This window comes from Erinaceus europaeus, chromosome 3, assembly GCF_950295315.1.
Source record: "Erinaceus europaeus chromosome 3, mEriEur2.1, whole genome shotgun sequence".
NCBI lineage: Eukaryota > Metazoa > Chordata > Mammalia > Eulipotyphla > Erinaceidae > Erinaceus > Erinaceus europaeus.
This window is the reverse complement of record NC_080164.1, coordinates 182,386,541-182,400,052: the sequence shown is the minus strand read 5'-3', so window position 1 is coordinate 182,400,052 and position 13,512 is coordinate 182,386,541. Positions and strand designations below refer to the sequence as shown.

Below are 13,512 nucleotides of genomic sequence, written 5' to 3'. Positions count from 1 at the left end.
AACAAAGAAGGGGTAGTCTGGTATGGCGCTGTAGTAGTCTGTATGGCGCTAAATCTTATGTGGGAAATGAAACATAGGAGAATCCAGAATCCAGCAGAGGCAAGAAAGTAGAGCAAGATTTGAATAGAAAATGATGCCACTGTGATCTAGGGTGAAAGATAGTACATATGAGTCATTTTAGATGTAAATTTTGAGAACAGAGGGATCTCAGAAGACAAGAACATTTAAGGATACTCAAAACATATGGCATCTGCATTGCAACACTTTGCAGAATTGTTGGGATGATAAAATTGAGCAGCATATACCCGGAGTTAGTAACAACTTCTAGCACAGGGTAAAAACTTAATAATTAACTGTAATTATTGCCTTCACCACTGTTCGTTGCATGTAATGATTATTTGCTAGCACATCTTATCTGCTTTAGCTCTGTGAGGACTATAACTCTTTGAATAGAAAGTCAGTGTCTCCTCTGATACTCCCGAAAGACACACAGATTCTCCCGGTTTGAAGGCATGGTGTAGAAGACCAGGGGGAACCAAAATAAACCTACTGGTCTTACTTCAAATAAATTCATAATCTGAATGGAATTTAGGTAATTTCAAAGAGAGCCACATAGGCAACACAGGGTTTAAAAAGGAGTGCTGTGATTATTTTATTTGGTCCAGAAAAAGTTCTGATATATAATTTTTGTGCCAGAATTTCAAAATATGGAAGTGTCACATACCAATCTAGGTTTTTTTTAAAGGGCTCTTGGAAAAGTTATGCTCACCTACTAAAGTCCTACCAAAGCCAAGTAGTGCTTGATAATGCTTAATGGATTAACTAATAAAGAAATAAATGAATGGGGAGTCGGGCTGTAGTACAGCGGGTTAAGCACAGGTGGTACAAAGCACAAGGGCCGGCATAATGATCCTGGTTTGAACCCCGGCTCCCCACCTGCAGGGGAGCCGCTTCACAGGAGGTGAAGCAGGTCTGCAGGTGTCTATCTTTCTCTTCCCCTCTCTGTCTTCCCCTCCTCTCTCCATTTCTCTCTGTCCTATCCAACAACGACAACAATAATAACTACAACAATAAAACAACAAGGGCAACAAAAGGGAATAAATAAATAAAATTGAAAAAAAAGAAATAAATGAATGGCGGAGAAGAATCACCAGTGTTTCCTCCCCCTATTTGCTCTAAGAGAGCATAATCTTAGACACATGCGTGCGCGCGCACACACACACACACATACACACACACACACACACACACACACACACACACACTGTTATTTAGAACAGCACATTGGCTCAACAAACATTCAGTGAATCATGGATAATAGCTTTCAGGAAGACTCAGCAATGATCTACAGAGCATGTTACTTTGAAATCCCTGCCATACTTCCAAGAGGGGAGTTTAAGTGTAACTTCCTGCATCTTAGACTATGAATGACTAGAAATTGAGGGTCTATTTTATACCACAGGCCAAGAGGAAGGAACAGAGCCAAAGAGAAAGGTGTGTTGTAATGTAAATCCCCAAAGACTTCTTTCTGGAAATCAAACTGCCACTGTGTCTACCATTGCAAAGTAATTTCCATTTACTGATATCTCTAAGAATACCAGCTGCTGAGTTAAAGTTGCTCACATGAAGTCCATTTAATCTTTGTAACAATCCAGTGGTTCTGTCTCAGCTAGGATTATAACAATGTGGTAAAATAAGCAAAAACCATAAAATGTACAATGAGAGCTGATTATGGGATCATATATCTGGATTCAGGGGAGCGAAAACAAGGATATTCTGTGAAACTTAACTGGCTCACTCATGTCTGGGGGTCAGATGGTTACTCAGTTGTCTTTTGGGTATATTAGTTGATTAAATTCATCATCTTTTCTGTCTTCAAGAAGGTGAGTCTAAGCTAAATTGAGGGTAACAGAAGCACAAAAACTTAGCTAAGACTTTTTTATGTCAGCTTTTTAAAAAAAATATTTATTTTATTTTTGAGAGAGATGCAGACAGAGAGAAACACAAGAGCACTGCTCAACTCTGGCTTATGGTGGTGTGGGGGATTGAACCTGGGACTTTAGAGCCTCAGACATGAGAGTCTGTTTGCATAACCATTATGCTATTTTCCCCACCCTGTCAGCTTTTTTTTTTTTTTTAACATCACATCATCTAAAATGTATCATCAGACTGATCCAGATTCTTAGCCTGGTGGAGATTTGGATTCTATTTCTTAATTTAATTAATATCACATTATAACATCATGCATTATAACATCAGATGCTGGTTTGTGTCATTCAAATCACTATGAAAACAATTTCTTTCTCAGCTATTAAAATGGTGAAGTCACCTTCTTTACCCCATCTTGGTTAGCGCTTGAAGATATCATGTTAAGTAAGATAAGTCAGAAACAGAAGGAGGAATACGGAATGATCTCACTCACAGACAAAAGTTGAAAAACAAGATCAGAAGGGAAAACAATAAACATAACTTGGACTGGAGTTGGTGTATTGCACCAAACTAAAAGACTCTGAGGTGGGGGAGGGTTCAGGTCCTGAAACAGGATGGCAGAGGACCTAGTGGGATTGTACTGTCATGTGGAAATGTTATACATGTACAAACTATTGTATTTTACTGTTAGTTGTAAACCATTAATCCTCCAATAAGGAAATAAAAAAGTAACACCTGATCACATAGAATATAAAATGTAATGCATTATCACATCAACATGAGTAAATAAATACTCCCATCTATGCAAAAAGAAAACAGATTCTTTCTTGTCCTTTGCAGTTGGCTCCTCTGATACCATTTTACCCTCTCTTATCCTTCCTTTAAGGAACGGACCCTGCAGTATAAAAGTTTATTTTTGTTTATTTTATTCATTTGTTTGGCTTCTCTATAAACCATGTATGAATGAAATCACTAGGTGATTGTCTTTCTTCATCTGAGTTAATTCACCAATCATTTAAGTCATTGCAAATTCCAGAATCTTATCATTTCTACAGCTGAGTAGTATTTAATCTTCTTTATCTAACCAATTCTCAGACTCTGCTTTATAGAAGAAGTTCAAAGTCATGTGACAAAAGATGTTACTTTTTGGAGGACAAAGAGTTATCAATCACCAATGAAATCGATCTATCATAAGTGGGCAAAGTTATTCTCAATTGTTTTACATGTACACACCTCCCATTAAAACTGTAGTTCATCAGACTTTCCAGTACAGGTTTCCCTCCTGCTATACTTCAGAATTATTTTGTTATTATCCTGTAGGGCCTTTGATGCTATATGACACATGATAGGCGCAAATGCTATACCACAAGCTGAAAATATTGAGACAAATCTACAAGTTTTCTTTTTTTCTGAAAGACAATTAGGATGGTGAGGAAAATGAATGGCTTTGCTAAAACTCACTGTACAGATGGAGATGGAAGGTCAGAGGTGAGAACCTCAGAGAAGAAAGTGAGCATGGAATGGGAGGAGAAAGAAAGCGTTCCTGTATTAGGCTGGGGGTGTGGATTAACCTGCCAATGCCCATGTCTAGCAGAGAAGCAATTACAGAAGCCAGAATCCTCACCATGTGTACTCAATAAAGACGTTTGATCCATATTCCCGGTGGGGAAGAAGTGATAGGAGAAAGAGAATAAGAGGGTTCTGAATTCCAGATCCATCAAACAAACAAACAAACAGAAAAACATCTACACAGATCTTTTGAAGCTGACATTTAGCCTGGTACAGAGGTCAGAATGTACCATATTTTATCAAGCAGTTCAGTGTTTCAATTAATTAATTAACTAGTTAATTAAGTTTTACCTACCAGTTTTATAGCTAGGACTTGGTGCCTGCATGACTCCACTCTTATGGTGGCCTTTTCTCCCTTTTTCTTCCTCCTCCTCTTGACAGAGTGAGATGCATAGATGATAGAGAGACAGATGATAGATACAGACAGATGATAGGAGAAGAGAGACACCTGCAGCACTGCTCTGTCACTCATGAAGCTTCTTGCATGTAGGTGAGAACAATAGGCTTGAATCCACATTCTCATATACTGTACTGTCGGGCCGAGCTTCACTGATGAGAGACAGATGACCAGGGACTCATGGTCGAGCTGTACGCAGTATCTCTTTATTCATGCAGAACGCAGCACAATCTAAGCCAAGCTAAACTAAACTAAAACTAAACTCACATACTCCCCAAGTAGGGCGGAAACAGGATGTGACCTAGAGAGAGTGGAACAAAAAGTGACTGGTGCAAATTAGGGTGTACTACGAGAGGGGGCAGAGCAAAAAGACATCATGAACCAGTGGGGATTAAACCAATGCCCTGGAGACAGGGTGGTGCTTAGTTAACAGTGTTTATGTAAATAGAATACAGTGTTAAGCAGGGGGGGATTAAACTAATGAAACAGAAGGACTAGCTTCACGGCCTGAAACAGACGACCTGGGACTCATGGCTGAGCTGTACGCAGTATCTCTTTATTCATGCAGAACGCAGCACAATCTAAGCCAAACTAAACTAAACTAAACTGAAAACTCACAAACCTGTCCTTATATATACTTTCCAAGTAGGGTGTAAACAGGATGTGATATAGAGAGGGTGGAGAGAAAAGTGACTGGTGAAAATCAGGGTGTGACAAGGAGAGGGGGCGGAGCAGGTGAGAATTCTACCACTGAACCACCAATGACCTGGAGGCAGGGTGGTGCTTAGTTAACAGTGGTTATGTAAATAGAATACAGTGTTAAGCAGGAGGGAAATTAACCAAATGAAACAGAAGGGGTTTTTAGAAGCAGAATTAGAAGCAAACACCGTGCCATGTGTGGACTACCGGGTGTACCTCCACTCATCTACTCACTCACAGCTCAGTGATGTTTACACAAGGTGTACAAACACTCAAAGTATGAGAAGTACCCCATCTGAAGAGTGAAAGTAGCACAGAAAAGATGGAGACAGTGAGGTGGAGTCAATAGCAATCAGAGTAATAAAGATCTCAAAAGTCACATTAAGGATCCTTGAATTCCCTCTCCTTGCAGTGACTGTTCCCTGTGCTGTAAATCAGGAGAAGATTATGTTCACACTGAAACCTCACCATCCATGGTAGTATGGTCTTCAGACTAGGACTAGGAAAACATTGAATAAGAAACACCTTGAAGTAGGAGGCTGAAACTGGTCAGATGAATCACAATCAGATATCAGATGAGCCTGATATATTAAATAATGCATCTTTGGTCATACTTCTAAGTGGATTGTACTCAGTTACTCCATACTGAATAAATGAGTAAGTGGGAAACCAGATGTCAACTGTGTATATTTGGAGTGGGAGAGAGATAAAGGGCTTCCCACTGTCAACATTCATGAATTTAAGCTGAATAAATATTTGATGGCCCAGGATTTGGCTGATGGTAATATTCATTTAGAAATAACCCCCCTACCTGAAGCTAGCCTCCTTTGGATGAATTCCTTTTGGAAGAAACACCACTCCTTTACTGAGGAATCATTAAACATCTGTGTCTACCCCCAAGATTAATTAAGTGATCTATTTTAGTCCATCCTATTAACCTGTAAGTAGAATGTAGAGATACTCAGACTCCATGACACACATTTTAATTGAATATCACTGTGTGTTGACATTACACAAACCACTGGAAAACAAGGCAGGTGGAAGAAGACAACCACAGAGACAAAAAGATGGCTCTGCTCCTGGCCTGGTTCCCAGAAATGGTGGTCTTGGCTCCTACATCCTGTTATCTGGCCCTATCTGTCACATTTCTGTGAAAGATGGGAGGAGGGAGAATTTAAATGTCTGTGTAAAACCGGCTTAGAGCCATCAACCAGGCATGTGTGTCCCCTTGCTAAGTTCCTCCTCTTGTCCTCAGTATGGTTCTGTCAAGGACCAATGACTTGAGATGCATTCCCCAACAACCACAATGAACTCTGAGAATGAGAGGACAGGTATTAGCTGCACAACTTATAGATGAAAAAAAGTAAGGGCAGGAGGCTGTGGCACACCTGGTTTTGCACAGACAGGATCCTGCACAGGATGCAGGTTCAAGCCCCCAGTTCCCACCTGCAGGACAGAAGCTTTTTATTTTATTTTATTATTTATTTTCCATTTTGTTGCCCTTGTTATTTAATTGTTATAGTTATTATTGTTGTTGTTGATGATGTCATCATCTTTGGGTAGGACAGAGAGAAATGGCGGGAGGAGGGGAAGACAGAGGGAGAGAAAGATAGACACCTGCAGACCTGCTTCACCGCCTGTGAAGTGACGCCCCTTCTGGTGGAGAGCCAGGGGCTCAAACCAGGATCTTTATGCTGGTCCTTGCTCTTCACACCACGTGGGCTTAGCTGTACTACTGGAAACTCCCAGGATAGAAGCTTTATGAGTGGTTAAACAGTGCTGCAGATGTCTGTCTTTCTTTCTCCTTCTCTATCTGTCCTTTCCATCTCAGTTTGCCTCCATATCTATCAAAAATAAATGAACTAAATATATTTATATATTTATGTAGGACTTGGGAATAGCAACATAAATCTTCTGAATTCAAATACATTTCTCAATTTAGGATGCAATTGACTATACCCTAAGAAACTGTGTCACAAGGATGATTATCTTTCCAGCTCTCTCATCCATTTCTAGGGGCATTCATTAAGTATTAAGAAGATATACTACTTGAGTTAATCATTTAAGGTGGCTCTGGGGTCTGTCTTGATTGAAAATATTGCTTAAAGTCCATCCATCAAATTTTTGATGGAGACTCTACTTACAAACAAGAATAACAAGGAGCTGTGAACATCCTCAGCTGCCAAAGTACAAATATTTCCCACCACAGTTGCAGTCCTGGTGGTTGTTTTTGCTGAGCAAGGCTAAGAGGACCTTTCTTCATGGCAGAGAAAAGGATTCTGAAAAGGAGCAAGAGAAGGAGGCTAGAGAGGGAGTAGGGAACTTTTACAGTTAATATACAGTTGAAATCAGTCAGGTGAGTCTTCATCAGAGATTAGGTTCTCCCTGGTGTGTTCAATAACTGATTCTGGGTCCTAGATGAAAATAGAATATGGGGAGTCGGGCTGTAGCGCAGCGGGTTAAGCGCAGGTGGCACAAAGCACAAGGACCGGCATAAGGATCCCGGTTCCAACCCCGGCTCCTCACCTGCAGGGGAGTCGCTTCACAGGCGGTGAAGCAGTTCTGCATGTGTCTATCTTTCTCTCCTCCTCTCTGTCTTCTCCTCCTCTCTCCATTTCTCTCTGTCCTATCCAAAAATGACAACAACAATAATAACAGTAAAACAACAAGGGCAACAAAAGGGAATACATAAATAAAATAAATTTAAAAAAATAAATAAATAAAAAGAAAAAGAAAATAGAATATGCTGAATGGAGGAGTGAGTAATAAAACAAATATGAAATGTACATAGTTGCTGTTTTTTTAAAGTTAAAAAACATTTATTTATTGGATAGAGACAGCCTGAAATGGAGAGATAAGAGAGAGGGAGAGAGACAGAGAGACACCCGCAGCCCTGTTTCACCACTTGAAATGCTTTCCCCCTGCAGGAGAGGAGTGTAGGCTTGAGCCTGGGTCCTTGCACACTGTAATGTGCATGCTCGACCACGTGTGCCACCACCTGGTTCCCTGAAATGTACGTATTTGCAGTAGAAGACATGACACAGTCACCCAGTAGGAAAATGTTCTAATCCTCCAAAATTGTGCCACCTTGTTGTCTTATTTGTATTTTTTTTCCAGGTACGGTGAGGGATCAGGGAATAGCTCACCCTGGATTGTTCCAGTGATGACTCAACTCAGTGACACTGTCCTTGAAGATAGAAAAGGGAAGATGTGGAGAAAGAAGGGGGAGGCCATGCAGAGACAGTAGATGATGGAGAGCAGAAACTGTAGTCCATGAACACCTAGAGAGAGAGAGCGCCACAGAAACTAGGGACAAGTAAGAGATTTCCCACTAATGTCTGCTGCTCACAGCCGCTAGAGGGTTAACCTGTCTTCTGAATTCCTCATGGCATATCATTAGAGGGTCCTATACCATCTTAATTGAGGATTTAGCTTCTAGCTCTGTTAGGGAATAGATGTATGACATAAGCTGGTAGGGCATCTGACAGGAACAGATTGGAGGGTCTACGGGCAGCAGGCAGAGAAGGTTAAACACAGCCAGCACTCAACATTTAAAGATAACTCCCAGGTTCAGACAAGACCAACTCAACTATGGTGGGGACTGAAGGGTAAATCCAGGCTCACTCACTGGCTTTGGTGCATGCATTTATCTCTGTTAGAACAAAAACTGATCTGTTTGAAGTCGAGTGGTAGCATGGTGGGTTAAGTGCAGGTGACGCAAGGCGTGAGGACCAGCATAAGTATTAGAAGCAGTAACTCTAGAATTGCTTTAAGTAAAATTTTAAGCATGAGTTGTAAGTATAGTTGCTTCTCTGCCTGCAGTGGAAAATTCCTGTAAAAAAGGGGGGCTAGACAAAACCCACACCCCAAGATGTAAGCCACCTATTGTTTGTCTTAAAGAGAATAACTGGCCTAACCAAGTCCTTGAAACTCAACCACTTGCTCAAGGTCAAGGGAGCTGATAGCCCGGTGGTCTTAGCTGACAACGAGAAAGTGTGGTGACCCTATTTTGCATAAAGGCTTGAAATTAGACAATTCTTATAGGCTGCTTAGGGTATTGCAATGTCTGAAATGATTGGATTCTGCGTTTTCTGTAAAATGCTATTGAGTGTGTGATAGAATTCTAGTTTTGCATATTCCCCACCCAAAATGTATTCTAGAATCCTATAAATTGTGTGTTTTGAGCCTTGTTCAGGGTCGAGCTGGTGGACTGCTGCCAGTTTCCACTTGGCCTGGATTCGAATTTGTTAATAAAATCTTTTGCTTCCTTGGATGGTGGTTTGATTTCCGCTCGCTAACATTTGGAGGCCCCAGCGAGATTCCCCATCCTGGGTCAGGACACTTGAAGGCCTTGGAGGCTCTGCCTGGCGCCGGTAAGTCAGGCCTGATTTTAGTGCACGGTATACCACCTTTTTTGATATCTTGTCTCCACGGTTTTTTTTTTTTTTTTTTTTTTTGGTAGAGGTCTGTGGATTGTGGGATGCCACGGGAATCCCAGCCTCAGCACTGAAGGCGATGGCCTCTCGGTGTGGGCGAAGACAGGTCTGGCTAGGATCTGGTCAGAGTTCGCCAACGGGTCCAGTTAGGGCCTGGTCAGATTTCCCGGGTTGGGGCGAAGACAGGTTCGGTCAGGGCCTGGTCAGAATTCTCAGGTTGGCTCCTCTTCCCTGTGTCTATCTCTCTCTCCCTCCCCTTTGGTGAGCCAGGCAGGAGAATTTGTCTGTTTAAGCGCGCTTGTCTGTTTATTAGCCCATCTGTGCTTCTGTGTTTTTTGTGTCCCTGTGTCTTTTTGGTCAACATTAGAAAATTATCTCAGAGCGACGGGACCAGATTTGGTTCCGGTCTGAAGTTACCAGCTGAATTTTGCCTTGTCTTTGTCTCTTTAAGCCTGAGTGGCAGGGGCATGACCTCAGACCAGCTTAGACAGGACCCTGAGGGTGCCACCCCACCTGCACGGGAATCCTGTGGGCTGGTCTCAGACGGGGCCTGGAGCCGGGCCAGGCTACAGCTCTAGTGCAGGGGTGACACCCCACCCTCAGGGTGACTCTTAAGATAGGCACAGAGATGTATAGGCCAATTCTGGTCATTAGATTGTCAATTTTTGTAAACACCTAATTTGGTTTTGTGTATGTCTTACTGGTTACAAATGTACGAGTACAGCAGTGATACCCCTTCAATCATACTGCCAGATTCTCTTAGGGGGTCTCCAAGGGGCAGTAAAATGGCCCACAAATCTCTCTAAGGTAAATAGAATGGCACTAAATTTGGCCTTTTGTTGCTCAAATCCGCCCCAGGTATTAGAAGAATGTTACAGTAAGTGAACTTATGTGTGGATAAGAGTAAGTAAACTTTCATTGGCTGAAGGCTGGTAAACTCTGAGAGATTTCTTGGAGGGTTTTTAGGAAGTTGGTAAATGTTTTGACATTAGACTTTAAAAAGAAAGAAAGAAAAAGTTGGGGCAGTGCCCAGAGGGAAAAGAAAAGTCAGAATGGGGCTAAAGATAGAGAAAGATCAGTGATGTTACTGCAAAGAGAAAGGACACTGGAAGAAAGGCTGTTTTATCAACAAGCCATTTAGACTGCTGGTGGATGGACTTAAAGGCATAAGCCGGGGAGTGCTGACACAAAAACTTGTGACATGGCACAGACCCGTTGCCTATTTGTCAAATATTGAGCCCAGTGGCTGCTGGATGAACAAAAATGCCTGAGGACAATAGCACCTGTGGCACAGCTGGTAAGGAAAGCAGTCAAGCTATCACTGGGGCAAGTCCAATGCCCACCTAACCTGCTACCAAGCTCTGTTCCTAGACCAGCCATGAGTGAAATTCAGTGCTGCCACCAGCCTGAACTCTGCCACCCTGATGTTGGAGACGGATCCTGAGGAGCCCCCCCCCCAAAAAAAAAGCTGCAAAGAAACATGCCTTTGCTACATGGCGTGTACATGGAGCATGTGAGGAGAAAAGATTCCTGACCCCCACTGGGAAGATGATCCAGCACAAGGAATCTACTGGAGGCCACATGGACCCTGCAAGAAGCAGCCATGATCCATTGTTCCGGACATCAGAAAAGAAACTAGAGGGCAGATGAAGCCACTTGTGCAACTACACAGCAAGCAGGGCCAGCCTTGGCATTGATTCTACTAGAATCCCTGCTTCCAAAGGACCCTGGATACAGTAAGGAGAAAGATAAGATGGGCGAGAGATTAGGACTGGAGACTAAATAGATTTTACAGAAGTAAAACCAGAGACTTTTTGGGTATAAGTACTTGCTGATATTTATAGACACATTTTCAGGTTAGATAGAGGTTTACCCAATAAAGCCTGAGGGGCCATAGATGTTGAGCAAGAAAATTTTAGATAAAACAGTGCCCAGGTAGAGAGTTCCCTCTCACCATTGGTTCTGGTAAGCAGACATTCACTGTTTTTGTGCCTCAGTTAGTGGCCCAAGTAATGGGAACAAATTGGAAATTTCTTTTTGCTAATAGACCCCATAGCTCTGGGCAGAGAGAGAGATAAATTAGGCCCTAAAGGAGACTTTAACTAAATTAACCCTTGAAACTGGCAGGGGATGGGTATCGCCCCTGGCTCAGGCCCTTCTGAGAGTGTACTGCTTCCCATTTGTAAAAAAACTGACTCCCTTTGAAATTGCTTTCAGCATACTGCTGCTGTTATGATCTGTGATGCTTTTGTCTCTGATCCATCCCACAAATGTTACCAAATTCTTACAGATCTCCAGCCTATATTGAAGGACACCAGAAAGACGGCTTGGAGGTCTCATGGGACAACCGGCTGACAGATCAGAAAGCTCAAGAAACATCCCAAAGACTAGTGGGGACCCAGGCCCAGTTGGTAGTGGCTACACCGGAAGAAATCATCAAAAAAGAACAAGAGGAGGATGAATCAAAGATTTGATTCTTGGCCAAGACTAATGGGGAATGTTAGAAGCAGTAACTCTAGAATTGCTTTAAGTAAAATTTTAAGCATGAGTCGTAAGTATAGTTGCTTCTCTGCCTGCAGTGGAAAATTCTTGTAAAAAAGGGGGGCTAGACAAAACCCACACCCCAAGATGTAAGCCACCTGTTGTTTGTCTTAAAGAGAATAGCTCGCCTAACCAAGTCCTTGAAACTCAACCACTTGCTCAAGGTCGAGGGAGCTGATAGCCCAGTGGTCTTAGCTGACAATGAGAAAGTGTGGTGACCCTATTTTGCATAAAGGCTTGAAATTAGACAATTCTTATAGGCTGCTTAGGGTATTGCAATGTCTGAAATGATTGGATTCTGCGTTTTCTGTAAAATGCTATTGAGTGTGTGATAGAATTCTAGTTTTGCATATTCCCCACCCAAAATGTATTCTAGAATCCTATAAATTGTGTGTTTTGAGCCTTGTTCAGGGTCGAGCTGGTGGACTGCTGCCAGTTGCCACTCGGCCCGGATTTGAATTTGTTAATAAAATCTTTTGCTTCCTTGCAGTGGATGGTGGTTTGATTTCCGCTCGCTAACAATAAGGATTCCAGTTCAAGCCCCTGGCTCCCCGCCTGCAGGGGAGTCGCTTCACAGATGGTGAAGCAGGTCTGCAGGTGTCTATCTTTCTCTCCCCCTCTCTGTCTTCCCCTCCTCTCTCCATTTCTCTCTGTCCTATCCAACAACAACACCATAACAACAACAACTACAACAACAATAAAAAACAACAAGTACAACGAAAGGGAAAATAAATAAATAGAATTTTTTTTTAAAAAAAAGAAGAGTTGAAACATGAACCTGGAAACAGAAAACATAGTCAATCAAGCTGAAAGACCGGCATAAGGATCCCAGTTCGAGCCTCTGGCTCCCCACCTGCAGGGGAGTCGTTTCACATGTGGTGAAGCAGGTCTGCAGGTGTCTGTCTTTCTCTTCCCCTCTCTGTCTGTCTTACCCTCCTCTCTCCATTTCTCTATGTCCTTTCCAACAACAATGACATCAGTAACAACAGCAATAGTAACTACAACAGTAAAACAAGGGCAACAAAATGGAATAAATAAATAAATAAAAATTTAAAAAATTGATCTATTAACCCCATGAACAGACTCCAGAGATGTGAGAAAGGCAGGAAGTAAGAAAGCTTATTCGATTCTGCAGAATCAGCTGCAGGTCCAGTCTAGGTCCACCATGTTGGAGCACTGGTTAGAGACAGCCAAGTAATCATTCCCTCACCCAGGTTTGAAACTACCTTGTTCTCCATGGATTGGACACACAGATTGACTAAGAGAAAGAGGGTGAGGTAGTGGTGATAGGAAGACTCTTTCTTTTAAAATTATTTTTACTATATTTATTTATTTTCCTTTTTGTTGCCCTTGATGTTTTTTATTGTTGTTATAGTTATTATTGTTGTTGTTATTGATGTCATTGCTGTTGGATAGGACAAAGAGAAATGGAGAGAGGAGGGGAAGACAGAGAGAAAGACAGACACCTGCAGACCTGCTTCACCCCTTGTGAAGTGACTCCACTGCAGGTGGGGAGCCGGGTGGGCTTAAACCAGGATCCTTATGCTGGTCCTTGTGCTTCGTGCCATGTGCACTTAACCCACTGTGCCATGGCCCAACTCTCAGGAAGACTCTTTTCTAGGTCAGAGGCCCTGGCCTTCTTCACAGAGTTACTTACTTAGTAGCTGAAGTTCTCAGAAAAGCAGCTGAATTGTCTCCACAGTGACTGTCAGTAGGGGCCCAGGCAGAGGGGGACAGAGTATGAGGCCCATGAAGATAACACACTTCCTGTTCTGAGTATACATTTAGAATACTTTGAAAATGAAACCACCTTGACTTCTTACACTTAGCACACTAGGGACTCAGTACATGCCCTGTGATTTTTCTTTTTGTCACTGATTCCTTTTGATATCCAGGCCTACCATGCAATGACTGGAATAGAACAGAAAACCAGTAATAATG

General features: G+C 42.2%; 1 long non-coding RNA gene across 1 annotated transcript in view; it reads left to right on the top strand.

Moving 5' to 3' along the window:
- The first annotated feature begins 7,027 nt into the window (after positions 1 to 7,027).
- LOC132537733 (uncharacterized) overlaps positions 7,028 to 13,512 on the top strand; it is a 43,989-nt gene continuing 37,504 nt past the window's right edge. Inside the window, exon 1 of the long non-coding RNA XR_009549189.1 lies at positions 7,028 to 7,099. This is a non-coding gene — a long non-coding RNA (uncharacterized LOC132537733). The remainder of the gene's footprint in view (positions 7,100 to 13,512) is intronic.